The following is a 17,171-nucleotide window of genomic DNA, read 5'->3' on the forward strand; positions in this document are numbered from 1 at the left end:
ACTGAGGGCTGCAGTGGACAAAGGAGATGTAGGGTGTCAAAGGATAATATTGATTGTTAATTGGGTGAATCCACAGACAATCAGTATACCTGGTGCAGGTTTGAATTCTGTACTAGTGGTGATTTTAATTTGTTTTTATCTAATATCAATCAAGTTACTAAGTGCTTACCATGCGCAGAGCACTGTACTAAGTGCTTGGGAGCATACAATACAACAGAGTTGTTGCCACATTTCCTGTTCACAGGGAGCTTACAGTTTGGAGGGGGGAGAGAGACTTCAAAATAAATTACAGATATACACATAAGTGCTGTGGGGGCTGAAGATGGGGTGAATATCAAGCACTTAAGGGGCGTACATATACTTGGGTATATGGGTCATACAGAAGGTAGAGGAAGTGAGGGCTTAGTCTCTGATGGCCTCTTGGTGGAGATGCAACTTGAATACTGTTTTGAAGGTGGGGAGAATTCAATCATAACTTTTCCAGTACAAATTTGGGCCTAAAAGCATACTTCTATCAATATTATACTCTCAAATATTTCCTATACTTCAAATAAAGTTAAATTTTATATTACTAATACTGTTCAGAACAAGTTCTACAGAATTGGAAGAGCCCTCCCAACAAGCACAAGGAGGTAAAGTAACAGAGGATTACGGAGGGAGAAGGATACACTCACCCTACAGAAACACATTATGTATACCAGTAGTCAAATTGAAAGCAGTCCATCTGATAAGACAAGTACTGTGCATACCTCCTTAATCTCCAACAGCTATGTTCTAATTCAAGAATTTATCAACCAGTGACACGAAAGCTGGCGGGGCTATCTCCATTCTAGCTAGTTCTACCTGGAAGTGCCAGACCTACAGACTGGCTTGGTATTTATGGCCTTGAGTTTCAGGTTCTCAGGGAGAATGAAATCAGAAGGTGGGGGAGCACTTCCAAAATTCATTTCCCAGCAGCAAAGATGGGCAAAAATAAAATTTCATAAAAAAGAGACTGAGTATTTCCACCTGCAAATGTTATTAAATTCTGTTTCTAGACATATCTATCTTGATTTAAATCTTTCTAATAAGCCTACAAACAGGAGATGGATCATCTAGGCCACAGTAACCTGCTTCTACTTTTGTGTTTTTTATGGCTTCAACACTTAACATTAAGTTTAACTTTATGTTTGTTTGGTTCCTCCTTTCCCTGCAAAATTCCTCAGGGGGAGAGATCACATCTCAGCAATCACTCTTGTTTCATGGGAGGGGATAGCTCTTTGTTAATAAATAATGATGATGACAGATGATGATGATGATGGTGATTCATGATTCACTAAAAAGCTTGTTATTAAAATAATTATCCAAAGGATAGAGTCTATTTCCCATTTGAATTGATGTAAGTACTAGAGTTTGGAGAATGGAAACTAAAAATTGTTACTTAACCATAGCATCTTGAAATTAGGTAACATTTCCCCCCGACACACATTTATCTCATTTTAGCCTCACCACCTCCCTAGATGGAAGGGAGAGGCCGAATTATATCTCCATTTGAAAATGAGGAAACAGGTACAGGGAGGTTTAGTCACTTTTCTTATGTCACCTTATGTCAGTGGCAGAACTGGGACTGAAATGGAGGTCCATAAATTCGATGTCCACTAGATTATGCTCCTGCTGCTGCATGGACAGTTAGCTTTATAAATAAGAATGGTTTCACCATAAAACATCAATGGATATGATGACCTTAAACTGGGGTATATTAATGGATACTTGAAGGAATAGTTTCAGCTTTATTACTGACCTCTAAAATCCACATGCAATGCATGTGAATAGCCTGGCTCTTTCAGGATGTGTTGATCTGGGATATGTTGATATGTAATTGCTGAAAGGTGAATGAAGGGTTACAGCAAATTGCATTTCATTAGTCTTTGTTGGTTTCAGATTGTTCTTTCAGAGCAATAGTGCCATTCCCCCAGTGGCTATCATCCCATCAAACTTTCTCCAGAATGTTGTACCAATACTAATTTAACCATCTGGGGAGCTAAGAAAATAACTTTCACTTGGGAAAAAAAGAGGATAAAATGGAGGTAGGATACTGTTTAAAAATATCTTTGGTGAACTTTGTAACCCAAGGTATTTTTCTAATCGTTTGCAGTAATGGGCTTCTTGTGGTCAGGGAACCTACCAACTCTATTGTTGTCTCCCAGATGCTAGTATAGTACACACCATAAGTGCTCCATAAATACTGCTGATTGATTGAGGAAGAGGAATCAAAATATCAGAATTCAAGTATTCACCTTGAAATGAACTACTTAATCAGAATCCAAGAATAGTGGTCATATGTCCAGGAATACTTAGGGTTCCTGATTTGCAGATATTGATATGTCAAAACACTGGGTCACCTCGGGATACGTTGAACTGATAGGACACCAAGGCAAATTTGTAAGCCAACCAAACAGTTTTTATGCAAATTGCACCCTTGTCATGGACCCGCTCTCATATCCACAAATATCTCCATGGTTCTCGCTCTGTAAATGTGGGCTTGATGCCATATTCAGATTTACACTGGGGACACTTTGGCTTAAAAATGGATATTGCTGCTGGGAAAATCCACTCAAAAATCTGCTTGCCCTGGGCACTTATATCAGCTCCTAGACTAGTAATACAAGTAAAAGCTTACTAATCTAACCCTTAAAATTCTAACCCAGCCCACGCTTTGTTCAATATAGCATGAATTAAAAAAGGGAAAAATCAAATAAGGAATGAAAACATTCAAAAATGCATTACTCCAAGGACCTAGGGGAAAATGTATTTAAGGAACAACTTGTTTTTGATTTGACTATTGGTTCCTTCAATAAAACAAGCTCTGATTTACCACTGCATTAACTGTTGCTGCCTAAAGTTTTTGGGAAGAAAAATGTAAACTCTTTCACTTTGTGCTAATTTAAACAAAGGAGCTGGCTTCCTTGTAGACACAATACTTCTGTGATCCAAGGTTTGTTATTGCTACAGTGCAAAATGTGAGTTCTAATTATAATTTCACTGGTGCAATGCTATAGAAGGGCAAGTTGCTTTCTGGTTATATTTTCCTGGAGGGAAGGATGTTACCAAGAGTTCAGATCCTTCCACTCATGTTTCACAAGGATTCGTGCTCAGATCACTGAGTGGGTAAAATCCTATGGTTGGAGGTTTCCAAAGACGTTATTCTCCATAAATAACCCCTTGACAGAAATGTCAAGATTTCCTGGCAAACTACAGAGGTTAAAAGCAAAGAAACACTCTATAGCCACTCTAAAACAAAATTTGCATTCAACTGAATGTGTCTAGTGCTTTATTCATAATGCCGCATTGAAGAAGTGTATTGTCATTGGTCTCAGAGGGGGCAGACTTATACTACAGGCATCAGAAGGTTTGAAGAAAAATAAATCTATTTGGAAACATCTGAAAATAAAATTGAGTAATAAGACAAATATAAGTTATATTTGTCCTAATCACAAAAGAACAACCCAGGTGGCCATTCAGACCAAGATCCCTTCAGGAGCTGTGTGGTTATACATGAGACACAACTTCACGTATGCCAGGAACACATATGTCAAAACATTTGGGGATATAGCTATTGACAGAAGAAACATAGTAGATACAAACATAGTTCTATCCCTTGATTTTTCTATTAAGCTTTGCTCAGAATACGTCAAGGAATAATTATTCCGTGGCAAAATCCCCAATAAGAGCTGCATTAATTACTGAATGAATAATTTTACTGAGAAATACCCTGCATCTGTGAAATTAATTATTGTCATAATGGTGTATTTTCAAGGATCTCTTGGGCTCTCTTTCTCTTCCTTCTTTATGCCACTTATCAATAATTAACTTAAACACTATCAGCTCACCAAAGTGTGCCTTTCTTGTACGAGTGCCCTCCGGGAGAACTTACGCCTCTGTGCCCATTTACTTAAAGGGTGTAGTGAGAGACTGAGCAAGAACTTACTGGTTGAGCAGAAATGCTGGGCTAATAAACACTTTTGAATTGTGAACATTGCACCCACCAGAAACAGCGGGTCCAACATGAAACTAAGCATAATGGCAGTTATTGGTTGGGTCACAATCAATTCAATCCATTTCAGTGGGTGGAAACACACACCCTATAAAACTTGGGTTGAATCTAGGTGCATTTCCATTTTGATTGACTCCCCATAAAATCATTTTTTTTCCCTACTTGAAGATTATATGTTTAGGAAAGCAAAATATACCCTCCTACCACATAGTCTGCTACAATGTAGGCTTCAGGGGGACTCTGATAGCCAAAGTAGCTACTAGGAGCAGTGTGGTCCAGTCAATAAAGCACAAGCCTGGGAGTGAGAAGGACCTGCGCTCTAATCCTTGCTCTGCCACTTGTATGCTCTGTGACCTTGGGCAAGTAACTCAACTTCTCTATGCCTCAGTTACCTATTCTGTAAAATGGGGATTAAGACTTTGAACCCCACATGGGACAGGGACTGGGTCCAACCTAATTAGCTTATGTCTACCTCATTGCTTAGTACAATTCCTGGCACATAGTAAGCACTTTACATATATAATTTGTATAATAATAAAAAAGTAGCTGGTTTGAAAACACATCGGGGACACAGATAGCTGCAATAGCATAGTTGGCAGAGATGAATTGTTTTCCACACACCATAGTGTGGAATGGATGTTGGTGGGACATGCATTTTCATGGATAAGATCCCTCCAACCTCTTCTACTTGTTATATGTGCTCTGCTCATAGGAAGTACTCAACAGTTATGATTGACTGTCTGATTGATTTTCCTAATGTGATGGGTTATTTTAATCAATCAGTGGTATTTATTGAGCCCCTACTGTGTGCATAGCACTTCTAGTAAGTGTTTGGGAGAGTACAATACAATAGAGTTGGAAGACAAATTCCCTGCCCACTAAGGATTTACTGTCTAGAGGGGAAGACAGGCACTGAAATAAATGTCACACATATGTACATGAGTGCTGTGAGGGTGAAATGAATATCAAGTACTTCAAGAGTACAGAATCAAGTGTAGAGGTGACACAGAAATGAGGGCCAGAAGCGGTAAAAAAACCAACAACAACAACAACAACAAAAAACCCCACAGGCATTATTATCACTACCTACTGACCAGATTTTCTGAATGTGAAATTAAGCAGAAGGAAAATCTAGCTGTTTTTCATAATAGTTCTGTAAAAATCCCATGCCCACTCTGCCTTCTCGATTGCCACATCTGGTCCAGATGGGACTGTGAAATTTTGCAGCAAGTTCTACAGTACATAATTTAGTTCAATAAAGTTATTATGCCACACACAGCTGCATTATGCCTTATAAATGCACACACGTGCAATAGAATTCTTGTATTATACATTTTATAAGACTGAAATTGAGATTATACAGCCATACACAATAATTTATTTCAAACATCAACATGTGCGTGTCTCTAGGGTTATATGAATAGTGCCATTTCATTTGCAAGAGAGAAGTTTTGCCATTTAATATTCAGTATTAGCACAAATGTTTTCCTCAGAATTACAATTTAAATTAGGTGCTTTAAAATGCATCAATATATCATTAACTTCTTACGTTAACTTATTAGATCTATAACAGAATCAATTCTCTCTAACAATGGCGAGAGAACCTAATCACTGTCTAAATTTACTTTTAATTAGCATCATCTACATTAACTGATGATGCTGATAGAAAACATTTACAGTACATTTATATTTTATTTTTTGAAATCTACTGTATCTTTTAGCTATTCTGCCTCTTCAAAGGTACATCAGGCTTGTTCCTGCATTCTTTCGTGTAATATGTATTTGAGGAAACTTAAAATAATTTTGTATAAAATAATAAAATGGGTCATCTGAGGCTCATTCTATCATCCAAAGACAGGAAGAACTTGCTCAGACCCTTCCTCTGGCCTGGAGCTCCTTACTGCTTTGTATCTAACAGGCCCCTATTTTCTCCATCTCTGAAGCCTTGCTAAAATCACATCTCCTCCAGGAGCCTCTCCCTGACTAATTTATCAACTCCCCACCACATTTTCCCTCCTTTTTCCATTACCTATATGCTTAGTCCCATCCCTCACTCCCAGATTTATGTACATATAATAATAATAATAATAGGCAGGTAACATGTCTACCAACCCTCTGTACTGTACTCACCCAAGTGCCTAGTACAGTTCTCTGCTCACAGCAAATGCTCACTAAACATGATTTATGGCTTTGTAATAATGATGACAATAATAATAATTGCATTCACTGAACACTTACTATGTGTCAAGTACTTTCTATGTGCTGTGGTTGATACAGTGACTCACACTGGATATGTCCCTGTCCCATATAGAGTTCACAGTCTCATATGTCTACCTTACCTGTAGTTTATTTTAATTTTTGTTTCCCATCATCTCCTTGAGGGCAGAGAACATGACTACTTACACTGTTATGCTTTCCTAATGTGCTTAGTACAGTACTCTGTACACAGTAAGTTCTCAATAAATACCCGTGATTGACTGAGGAACTCTGGGGAGTTGGTGCTCACCTCCCCTGCCCCTCTTGCTGCTATTTGGCTTTTTCCTAAGTTTCTGAGAGCTCTCTAGTCAGGGTGTCTGGCAAGAAACACTAAAGCAGTGACTGTTGCCCTATAGGTGACATTCCTTATGATGTAGTCAAGTATCCTGGGGACTTGTAATTCTGGTTTAAATCATCTCATCCTCTATTTTATAAGCAAAGTGTCAGTTTTGTATTCTTCAGAGATTTTTATTTTCTGTTTTTCTAGACATTTATCCTACTGATTGCAATGTACTCAGTGTCTGAAGCATGTGGGGATTGCATACTTACATTCTCCTCCTAGTGAGAAAAAACAGTTTAAAACTCAACCCTTTTCCAACCTAATGCACATACACAAAATCATCTTTTCCCATACCACATTGTATCCAGAGAGACACATTTTACTGGATGAATGTTGTCTACTTTAGCCACCATGTTCTACACAAAATGTGTAGTAAACAGGGGGCAGAACATAGTGTATTGCAACAGACTGGATCTGGGGGCAGAAAGTGAAAGGGAGAGCTAGCAATTATCCACTGAAATTAGATGATGGAGCCAGGACACATAGGCAGGTAAAGTCGGATGTTCAAACCCAAAACACAACACTTTGGGAGCCTAAATTAATTAGGGTGCAGATTGGCTGCCCATCTCCATTGATTGAATTCATTAGGTAATTATCTGCTTCAGTAGGAAGTGCTCCTTTTCCTAGTGAATATACCACCATTATCATCATCATCATCAAATTGTTAAATGGCCCAGAGTACGTAGGTCAATGAGTACAGCAGCAGCAGACTTAAAATCTTGCAGATTTAGCAAGAATGAGGTCACTTAATGCCTTAGAGAGAGAGGTTTCAGTAGAGATCGGGGTGGGAGGGAAGCCGGATTTTAGTGGGTTAAGGACTATAGTTAGAGGAGTGTCAGAAGTGTGAGAGAGAAGCTAAAAATCTGGGCACCGGACCAATCTCGACCACCGAACATTTACCCAAATGCTGTAACTCTTCCCGCTTTCGTAGGTAGCAATGCTACTGTAATTTTATTTGTATTGATGTCTGCCTCCCCGCCTCTGGACTGTGAGTTCGTGGTGAACAGGAATTGTCACTGTTAATTGTTGCATTGTTCTTTCCCATGTGCTTAGTACAGTGCTCTATATACAGTAAGCTTTTAATAAATATGATTGAATGAATGAATGACTCCTATAACTACTGTCCAGACCAAAAATTCCAGACTCCCAAATTCCAAAACTTGTGCTTGATAACCCCAGGGCCTCACCTCCCTCTTCTCTAATCCATGATGATTTTGCCAATTACTTTTTTTTAACAAAATTGAAAACATTAGGTACAAACACTCAAAAATCAGCCCATTACTCCCACTTACCTCCCAATCACTTATTCATGGACATGTCAAGAGGAACTATCTTGTGAGATTTCAAAATCTACACCCACTATCTGCATCTACAATGTTTTCCCTTCCCTTATTCTAATAATTCTAGTTTCCACTCTTCTGACCTCCTGCCATCTTCAACAATTGGTAAGCATTAACGTAAATTGTTCCCTTTTAGAAAGGAGGTTACTTTTAATTGTATTACTAGACCCAAATAAAAATATCATACTAGTATTTACATTAATTCATTTAGAGATCACTAATTTGATTGCTATGTTCTCTCTGCCAATTAGTAACCAATTGAGTTTTGTCCAGTATATGTGTATAAGGAATTTAACTTATTTCAGTGGCAATTTAAATGTTTCATAACTAAATTTTAAAAGATTACTTAAACCAATAGATTAAGAAAAAGATCATTATGTGAACACCTTCTAAACTGGATTTGATCTTAGTCCTTATTCACCCAGCCATATTAAAAAACATTTTTCAGAGAGAGAGTCAAGAGGGTGCATTTTTTCAGCCCTTCAGGTGGAATGTCTAAAAGTACACTGCCTACAATAAACTACTGAACTTTGTCACTTCCACAAGTTTCTGTTTTCAAACTTATTGGTGGGAAGTCACTTTAATTGTAACTCTCCATTACAAAGGATCAGGGAAAATACTTTATAGCTGTCCTTTCTTGCTCCTTCAGTAAACGCTCCTCGTATTTTCTATATAGCTTATATTCCCAGCATTCGACAAGAGAAACAACATGAAATAAAGTGTCTCCAGGCCTCTGCACAGTTCCCAGGGAATTATTTTTGGGATGGAAGAAAACGTCTCAAGACAGCCTCTAATGCTCTGAGAAAGAATGATAAATTAAAGTTTATGTTTCAGGGGGGAAGGTGAGTTTATCTTGCCTCAAATTCATTTTTCTTAGTCCAGATTCTACCGACACCAGCTGTCCTGGAAGTTAAGGTACACATACAGGATTTCACATTATTTTGCTACCAATATAAGAATGCCCTCTGGATTAATCCTTATAATTTTAGCAGATTAGAAAAAAGGTGGTTTCCTGAGCAGCATCTCCTGGATCCTTCCCTTCCTCCCCACCCAAACAACTGCCACCCAGGAATAAATTCTATTTGGCCTTTTCCTAGAGTATTAAGTTAAATTCCTTGCTGGTCTGTGAACTTCTAACCTCTCCCCTCTCCAATCCATACAACAGGCTCAGCTCACCTCTCTTCTCCTGAAACCCCTCCACTGAAACCTGCATCTCTTCACATAAAAACCCACGAAACGAAACAACATTAAAAAAACTCTCAACATCAAATGGCATGATGGATCACAAGCAACAATGTCTGAAAGTGATGAAAACACTGAAACTATGCTCACTTTTCCTCTGTAGACTGTGAGCTCTTTGCAAGCAGGGAACATGTCTACCAAATCTGTTACATTGTACTCTCCCAAGCTCTTAGAACAGTGCTTTACACCAAGTGGCGCTCAATATGATTGACTGATTGACCTCACCTGACTGTCTGTTGGGATTGTCTGTTGGATAACTTATTGACTATTATATTGTGGTCTTAAATTTGGAAACTGAGAGTAAGGAGGATAGAGAAAATGTTTTACAGATTCAGTAAAATGAATGTGTTCCCTGAAATTGAGGAAGGAGCAACTCTTTTCTAGTAGAAAGTCTGGAAATGTTGCAAGATGAGAAAACTGAAACCAGCAGTAGGTGTTGCAAACTAACATAACAGAATGATAAGGGCCTGTCTTCATGTGGGCACAGTGTTTGGTATTTACATTTTTTACTACTAATGTTTCCTTAGGTGACATTTCACTGCCGGTGGAATCTTCTTCAGATATGAAGGACAAATATCCATCTAGCTAGCTAGCTACATACACAGACATATAGAAGCAAATATACTAATAATGAAAACATTTTACAGTAGTAAATATCTAATCATCTGATTTTTAAAATGATAAAAGATTAACTTGGGGATTTAAAATACCTCTTGGTTCGTTAGGTAGATAAAAATCAATTGATCAATCAATTATAATTATTGGTGACTTACTGCATGTGGAGCATGGTACCAAGCACTTGGGAGAGTACAATATAACAGAGTTGCTAGACATATTCACTGCCTCTAAAGAGCTCACAGTCTAGAGGGGCAGACAGCCATTAATATAAATAAATTACAGATATGTACATGAGTGCTATGGGGCTGAGGAGGGGTGAAGAAAAGGAGCAAATTAGGGTGATGCAGAATGGAGTGGGAGAAGGGGAAAAGAGGGCTTAGTCAGGGAAGGCCTCTCGGGGGACAAATGTTTGAACACTTAGCTCCTCTGTGCTAATCTTTTCATTGGGCCTCGGTCTTGCTGCCGACCTCTAGCCCACATACTGTCACTGGCCTGGAACGCCCTTCCTCCTCAAATCTGACAGACAATTACTCTCCCCGCCTTCAAAGCCTTATTGAAGGCAGTTCTCCTCCAAGAGGCTTTCCCAGACTACGCCCCTCATCTTCATTTTCCTCATCTCCCACTCCCTTCTGCATCACCCTGACTTGCTCCTTTTGCTCTTCCCACCTTCCAGCCCCACAGCACTTATGTACATATCTGTAATTTTATCTATTTGTATTGATGTCTGTCTCCCCACCTCTAGACTGTAAACTCGTTGTGGGTAGGGAATGTCACTGTTTATCGCTGTGTTTTCCTTTCCCAAGCACTTAGTATGGTGGTCTGTAAGCAGTAAGCACTCAGTAAATATGACTGAAGGAAATAAGGCTTTGAAGGTGGTGAGAGTAATTACCTGTCAGATAGGAAGAGGGAGAGAATTCCAGGCCAGAGGCAGGACTTGGGTGAGAGTTGGCTGTGAGGTAGATGAGATCAGGGTACAGCTAAGTAGGTTCATTCATTCAATCATATTTATTGAGTGCTTACTGTGTTCAGAGCACTGTACTACGTTGTCATTAGAGGAACAAAATGTGTAGTCTGGCTTATAAAAGGAGAAGAGTGAGGTGAGGTAGGAAGAGGGCAGTGTGATTGAGGGCTTTAAATCCAGTGGCAAGGAGTTTCTGTTGATGCAGAGATGGATGGGCAATCAATGGAGCTTCTTGAGTAGTGGGGAAACATGAATGAACATTTTTGTAGAAAAGTGATGAGGGTACAAGAGTGAAGTATGGACTGGCATGGGGAGAGACAGAAGGCAAGGAGGCCTATTCACTAATCAAGGTGGTGAAATATACGTGCTTGGATTAATATTGTAGACATTTGAATGGAAAGGAGAGGGTGGATTTAGCAATGTTGTGAAGGCTGAACAGACAGGATTTAGTGATTGAATGAATATGTGGGTTGAATGAGAGAGATGAGTCAAGGATAACACGAAAGACAAAGATGTATTGACTTGTTTTTCTAGGCTATCCATAGGACTTAGGTTCAGATTTGCATTAGGTCAAAAGGGAAAGTGTATTTGCTACTCTCAAGCTATGTCCTCGTGGCTGTTTATTCATTTCACTACAAACCCACCACATCGTTTGTCATGGTTCACAGTTCCTCCTCCGAGCCAAGGAACTGAAATAGCAAGACTGTTGTAGGTGAGAATTGAGGTATACTACAGCATCTGTTTCCATGCCTTTTGTGTTTCAACTTTTAGTAACATATATCCTAAGAAGCTTGCAGAAAGTATATATATTTTTAAAATTTCTCTAAATTACAATTAAGTGCAAACTATACTGCTGGAAAATCCTCCTCTTAGGTTTTGAGCCTCTTGCATTTCCATAATACCTGGTGGATCTGGAGCTGCTCTCATTGAGCAAAGTGTTTGGGAAAATTCGAGGACAAAGAAACAGATTAGAAAATAAAAATAATTGCTAGAAAATGACCAGTAATGCTTAGAGGACAATGTTTCCCCTGTATATGGTGTGGAATAGAGAGTCATTCAGTCATTAACCTTTTCAAGCCTCACCTCTAGGCTCAGTATCAGATGTGCCACTTCCAAATCTGAAGAATAGCTCTATTACACTGGTCAGGCAGATTTCCACTGAAAATGTTCCAAGACTACTCCTTAAATATCCATGGCAACATTGTTTACATTGAATCTCCCCATAATTTTCTCAAAGATATTTCTAAGTTTTCAGGTCACTTTTCTATTGAATAAATATTCATCATCTCACATTTATTTTCTTTTCAAATTTCAAGTCGTTGTCCAACTTAGTGCAAACTATAATAACAATAATAATGCTATTTGGTAAGTGCTTACTATGTGCCAAGCACTATTCTAAGTGCTGGGGGAGTTACAAGGTTATCAGGTTACCCCAAGTGGGGCTCACAGTCCTAATCCCCATTTTCCAGATGAGGTAACTGAGGCACAGAGAAGTTAAGTGATTTGCCCAAAGACACATAGCTGACAATCAGCGGAGCTGGGATCAGAACCCACAACCTCGGACTCCTAAGCCCCTGCTCTCTCTCTCTCTCTCTCTCTCTCTCTCTCTCTCTCTCTCTCTCTCTCACACACACACACACACACACACACACACACACACCCTGACATCATAATAAGCTCTAATAAGTTAAATTAGTTCCTCTCTCCTTAGCAATGACATAATTGGTGAAATCATCCTACTGCCTTCCAAAGGATGTCTGGAGAAAAAGAATGCTGTCCTTTATATCCATCGTCAATGTCAGAGGTGGATCTTCTAATATCTCAATTTTTTGCCTCTAGTAGCTCATGATGGGCCTTTCAACCACGAAAGGAGCAGGGCAGGAAGTAACTGGAACTGCAATTATATATGGGTTATATTTGGACCTCCTTGAGTCTCTGCCCATCCTCCCTGCCCACCCTCATCAGCAAGAAGACTGGTCTCTCAGAAGGAGTTTGGGCAGAACTGTACCTTCCTATAGCTAACTTCTGGAAAGTTCTTCTTTTTAGAGCTTGGACAGCCCACTTGGACTGATGAGTCTAAGGAGCAGCATGGCTCAGTGGAAAGAGCCTGGGCTTGGGAGTCGGAGGTGATGGGTTCGAATCCCGGATCTTCCACTTGTCAGTTGTGTGACTGTGGGCAAGTCACTTCACTTCTCTGTGCCTCAGTTACCTCATCTGCAAAATGGGGATGAAGACTGTGAGCCTCATGAAGGACAAGCTGATGACCCTGTATCTACCCTGGCACTTAGAACAGTGCTCTGCACATAGTAAGTGCTTAACAAATACCAACATTATCATCATTATTATTATTATTAAGGACCCTTCCCATCCAGGAGTGATGTAATGCTGCTAGTCTTGATGTTCCTTTCGACTGAAGGAAGCATAAAAGACCACAACAGTTTTTTGGTTTTTTTTTTCTTTCTGTAAGAAATTCCATGTTTACTGCCTGCTGTTTGGTTTCCTATTCTTGGAGCCTATCACCTATAAGCTTTGATGGTTGTCTCCTCCTCCTCCTCCTCCTGCTAGTATGGGACTTGGTGAATATGAACTCCAGCTTTCTCCCTGTCCATGTCCTTCATGGTTTTAGGAACCCAAATCAAGTCCCATCTCACCTTTTGTGTTTCCAAAATGAAATCTAATATTTTCAGTCTATCCTCATATAATAAACTATACTACGTTCCTGATGACAATTTATGATAAAATCTTCAAATCCTTAGTTCATCAATTCTCCTTTAAGGCAGGGCTGTATTCTTGGAAAACTAGTGATGTCAGTAGACTTCTTCTACTGTCTGCACACAAACCATTTCTTCCAAAATAGCAGTGTACTGAACCTAAATAGACTCACAGTATCAGATCTAAGTTCCTTAATGCCTAACAATAGTCTGTTCCCAAATGTAAAGTGTAAACTGCTTTGGCAGATTTGAGTCTACAAACCATCCCCAACTCATTTCTAAAATGTATTATAAGGTAATTATGATCTCAGATCCTCTCCTGAACTTGAAATTATTACATTTATGATCATAGTATTTGTTGCCCTCAACCCAAACTCTACACAGGCAGTTTTTAAAGACCGTTATCTGGACTTTATGCTAAAAAAAAATTTATCCTGCTGGGGTTATTATTTTGCATCCATCTGAACTGAATTTCAGTCTATTTAATTTGTCCTCACCCCTTGAAAATCCTATCAGGTTGACAGTTCTCTCTCTACTTTTGTCTTTCTAATTTTCTTTTTAATTTCTGCTAATAGTATTTGAGACACCAAAGAAAAACTCCAGCTGAAAGAAGCACAAATTGCTTAACCTTCAGAAAGAGTCAGAAACATATGTCTGTTTTCTGACACCCTGGGAGGTTGATCAAATCCCCTATGAAAATTTACAGTGTGTTAAGATGGAAGCCAACTGGATGGAAGCCCTAGCAAAGAGAAGCTTGAGGGCAAATGTAATTCCATTCACTAATGTGTTGAGTCTTTTTAACTCTGTTCCTTTATGCCTGGCAGAAATACATATTGCTGGAAAGCTATGAAGAGGAACCCTTAAGTTATCTTATTGGATGAACAATAGAAAGAAGGTCACTTTCTCCATGACATCTGCTCAGATATTTTCTGCATAAAAAACCCACATTGGGCCATCTCAAGAATTAGACTCTGGCCAAAGGCATGTTTCCAACCTTAAGCGAGCTATTAGCTTGTCTTAGTCCTGAAATCTAAATACTCATACCATTTCCACTCAGTGAGGGGATGAATTAAATTATTTTTTTTTTAAAGGGTCAAGATTTCTGAGCCAGGAGTATACATACAGTACACTCAGATTAAGGAAGAACAGAAATCCCAGTCTAGATCTTTTCCCTTAACTTGTCTTCAAGTGAACCTCAGAGAAATGGACACTCTTCTCCTTTCCCTCCCTTCTGTGGAACTGAAACAGAGATCTTGACTAGTGGAAAGCAAGATTTAAGAGGATTGGTCAACCTGTTGAGCCTACAGCAGTAGCAACTTCAGTCACAATGCTCCTCTCAGCTTTATAAACGCTCAGTCAGATTTCTCTTCTATCCCTCTCCCCGGCCCCCTAACCGAACTGCTGCATTGTGCAAGCAGCTGGATTCCTTTAGGTTTTCACTTCAGCACGAGAAACAGAATAAAGAAGACCACAGTCCACCTGTTCAACTGAAAGCCCAGCCAGGAAATGGTGGGTAATGGCCACCCTGCAGAGGGGACCTGTAGTTTCCTTTCAAAATATGGCAGGAGGCCCTTCTCATACTGCTTAATGTCAAGGCTCTTACAACCCGGCAGAGGAGGGGTGAATGGTCCCCAAGTCAGAACGTGGAGGAAAAGAAATGTCTGATGCTTTAAAAGGTCTGGCTTGAACCATCCTGCACTGGTGGGTAAATAGGTAGCCAGGAACTTAGCAAGCAGCCTTATGCTTTGATAATTTTTGAGGCTGATGTCTGCACAATTTAGACTCACGGCTATTGAAAATTTGTGCTCCCTTGTTTACTTGCTTTTGTAACCCATTTTTTTAATACAATGAATTAGTCAATTACTAGCATTTTCCACCCATTATGGCAAAATGATGATGGCTGATAATGCTCGTGATAAAGCAGGTGATTTAGAAGATAAGATAACCTAAAAGGGGTGGTGGGGCAAGATGTTAATTTAGATGGTGCTCTTGTGGGGCAGATCGGGTGGGAGTCCAACAATCCTTGGTACTCAGTCCTTCTCACACATGGTCTGCAAATGATTACTGTTTGCATAACTACTGTCATTAGTCTCATCATCATTAATAGCAGTAATGACAGTAATAATTATCCTGGCCCTCCCTTCAACAACAATCCTGAGGACATCTGGACCTGGTGGAGGGGGGTTCAATTGCTTTACCTCATTTTGAGCTTTGCCCTGGGAATGCTGGGAACACCTTCTATGAACTTTATTTCGTATTCAAATACTTGATCCTGCAGCTCACTGATATAACTATCAGAAAAGTCTTTTTCTACCTTGGAAGACTGTTTTGAAGAGGTGGCAGTAAGGGAAAAAAAATAGGCTCAGCATCTTTTCCTTCCCCTTCATGCATGGTTGCTGGAGCTGAGGAAGCTTCAGAAGAGACAGGTGGAGCCCTTGAGGAGAATTTCTCTATCACAGTTGTCCATCATGCTTTTGACACTATGATGGCTGCAATGTAATATATCTCCACTTCACTGTGGTATTTTTTTTCTTATTCTATATTATTCTGTGTGCTGAGAGGGGTGTAGGAAAGATCTTTTAAATATGATTTTTTTCTAATTTCTCACTCTAATTACATGAAACCGGATGCAATTACATAAAACTTACCAATAAAATCGCTCAGGCAGCTTTTGTGGATCTTAAACTATATTGTAATTACTTTTTGTTTATGGTCTGTCAGCCAATTTTGTCCACACACTGAGGTATTCTAAACCTGACAGCTTCATTCCACTTTCTCTATTAGTTTTTCATGAAAGATGCTTCAGAACTCTTATTAAATGCCAGATGGATGAAACCTGTTTCGGGGATGCTTTGCAGAATAATTTTATTTTGATAATTAAGCTTATGTAGACTGAACCATTCATGGACTAGTCATGTTCTACTCACAAGCTACTCACAATCCTTCTGGCTAAGCTCCAAACAGAATGATATTGTTCTAAATGAATATTATGGAGATTGCTCCCACTTACTCAATAATTAGCCACACTGTTGGACTCACAGACCCCTTTAATCATCTGCTCAGAGAATGCTAAGAAATTAAGGAAATGTGAGGTGAGAATTATTTATAGTTCAGAAGTGAAATGTGCCCACACAAGTACCACACATTCTTTTCAATACCTACAGGTCTTGGCAAGATGTAATGTCTGTAGAAGGTTAATGAGTATATAGACTTTCAGGCATATTGTAAATGAAAGACAGAAACTGCACATACATTTCATGTATAAAACAGACAAGATAGAAGCACATTTCAAATCACTGTAGTTACTGTCCCCATTAGAAGAGAAGGCCAAGAATGATACGTATTTTCACTGTTTTTACTTAAACCTATAATCTAAGGAAACTACAGGAATTTTTTTTTGGGGGGGGGTGGCAACTAGAAAGAAGGAACAGAATACCTATTTAATGATCTTAAGTGTATCCTTCCTGACTTCATTTGTTTATTGATATTTAAATTGTTGTCATCAACTATCAAAAGGCTGCATTTAATCCAATAAGGGCTTCTTGATTCAAAACAAAGAACCCTGTTCTTTTTGCTCCTCATTAAGATTTCAATTCACTTCTATCAGTGTTTAATAAGTAAAATGTTAACATTTTGTGAATTCATACTTCATGCACCTGGTCCCCAACTA

At 39.1% G+C, this 17,171-nt stretch overlaps 1 protein-coding gene across 1 annotated transcript in view; it reads right to left on the minus strand.

The window, feature by feature from the left end:
• Positions 1-17,171, minus strand: part of PCDH7 (protocadherin 7) — a gene marked incomplete at its 5' end in the record, with an annotated part of 396,951 nt that overhangs the window by 121,891 nt on the left and 257,889 nt on the right. The window lies entirely within an intron of this gene.

This window comes from Ornithorhynchus anatinus, chromosome 18, assembly GCF_004115215.2.
Source record: "Ornithorhynchus anatinus isolate Pmale09 chromosome 18, mOrnAna1.pri.v4, whole genome shotgun sequence".
NCBI classification, from domain to species: Eukaryota; Metazoa; Chordata; class Mammalia; order Monotremata; family Ornithorhynchidae; genus Ornithorhynchus; species Ornithorhynchus anatinus.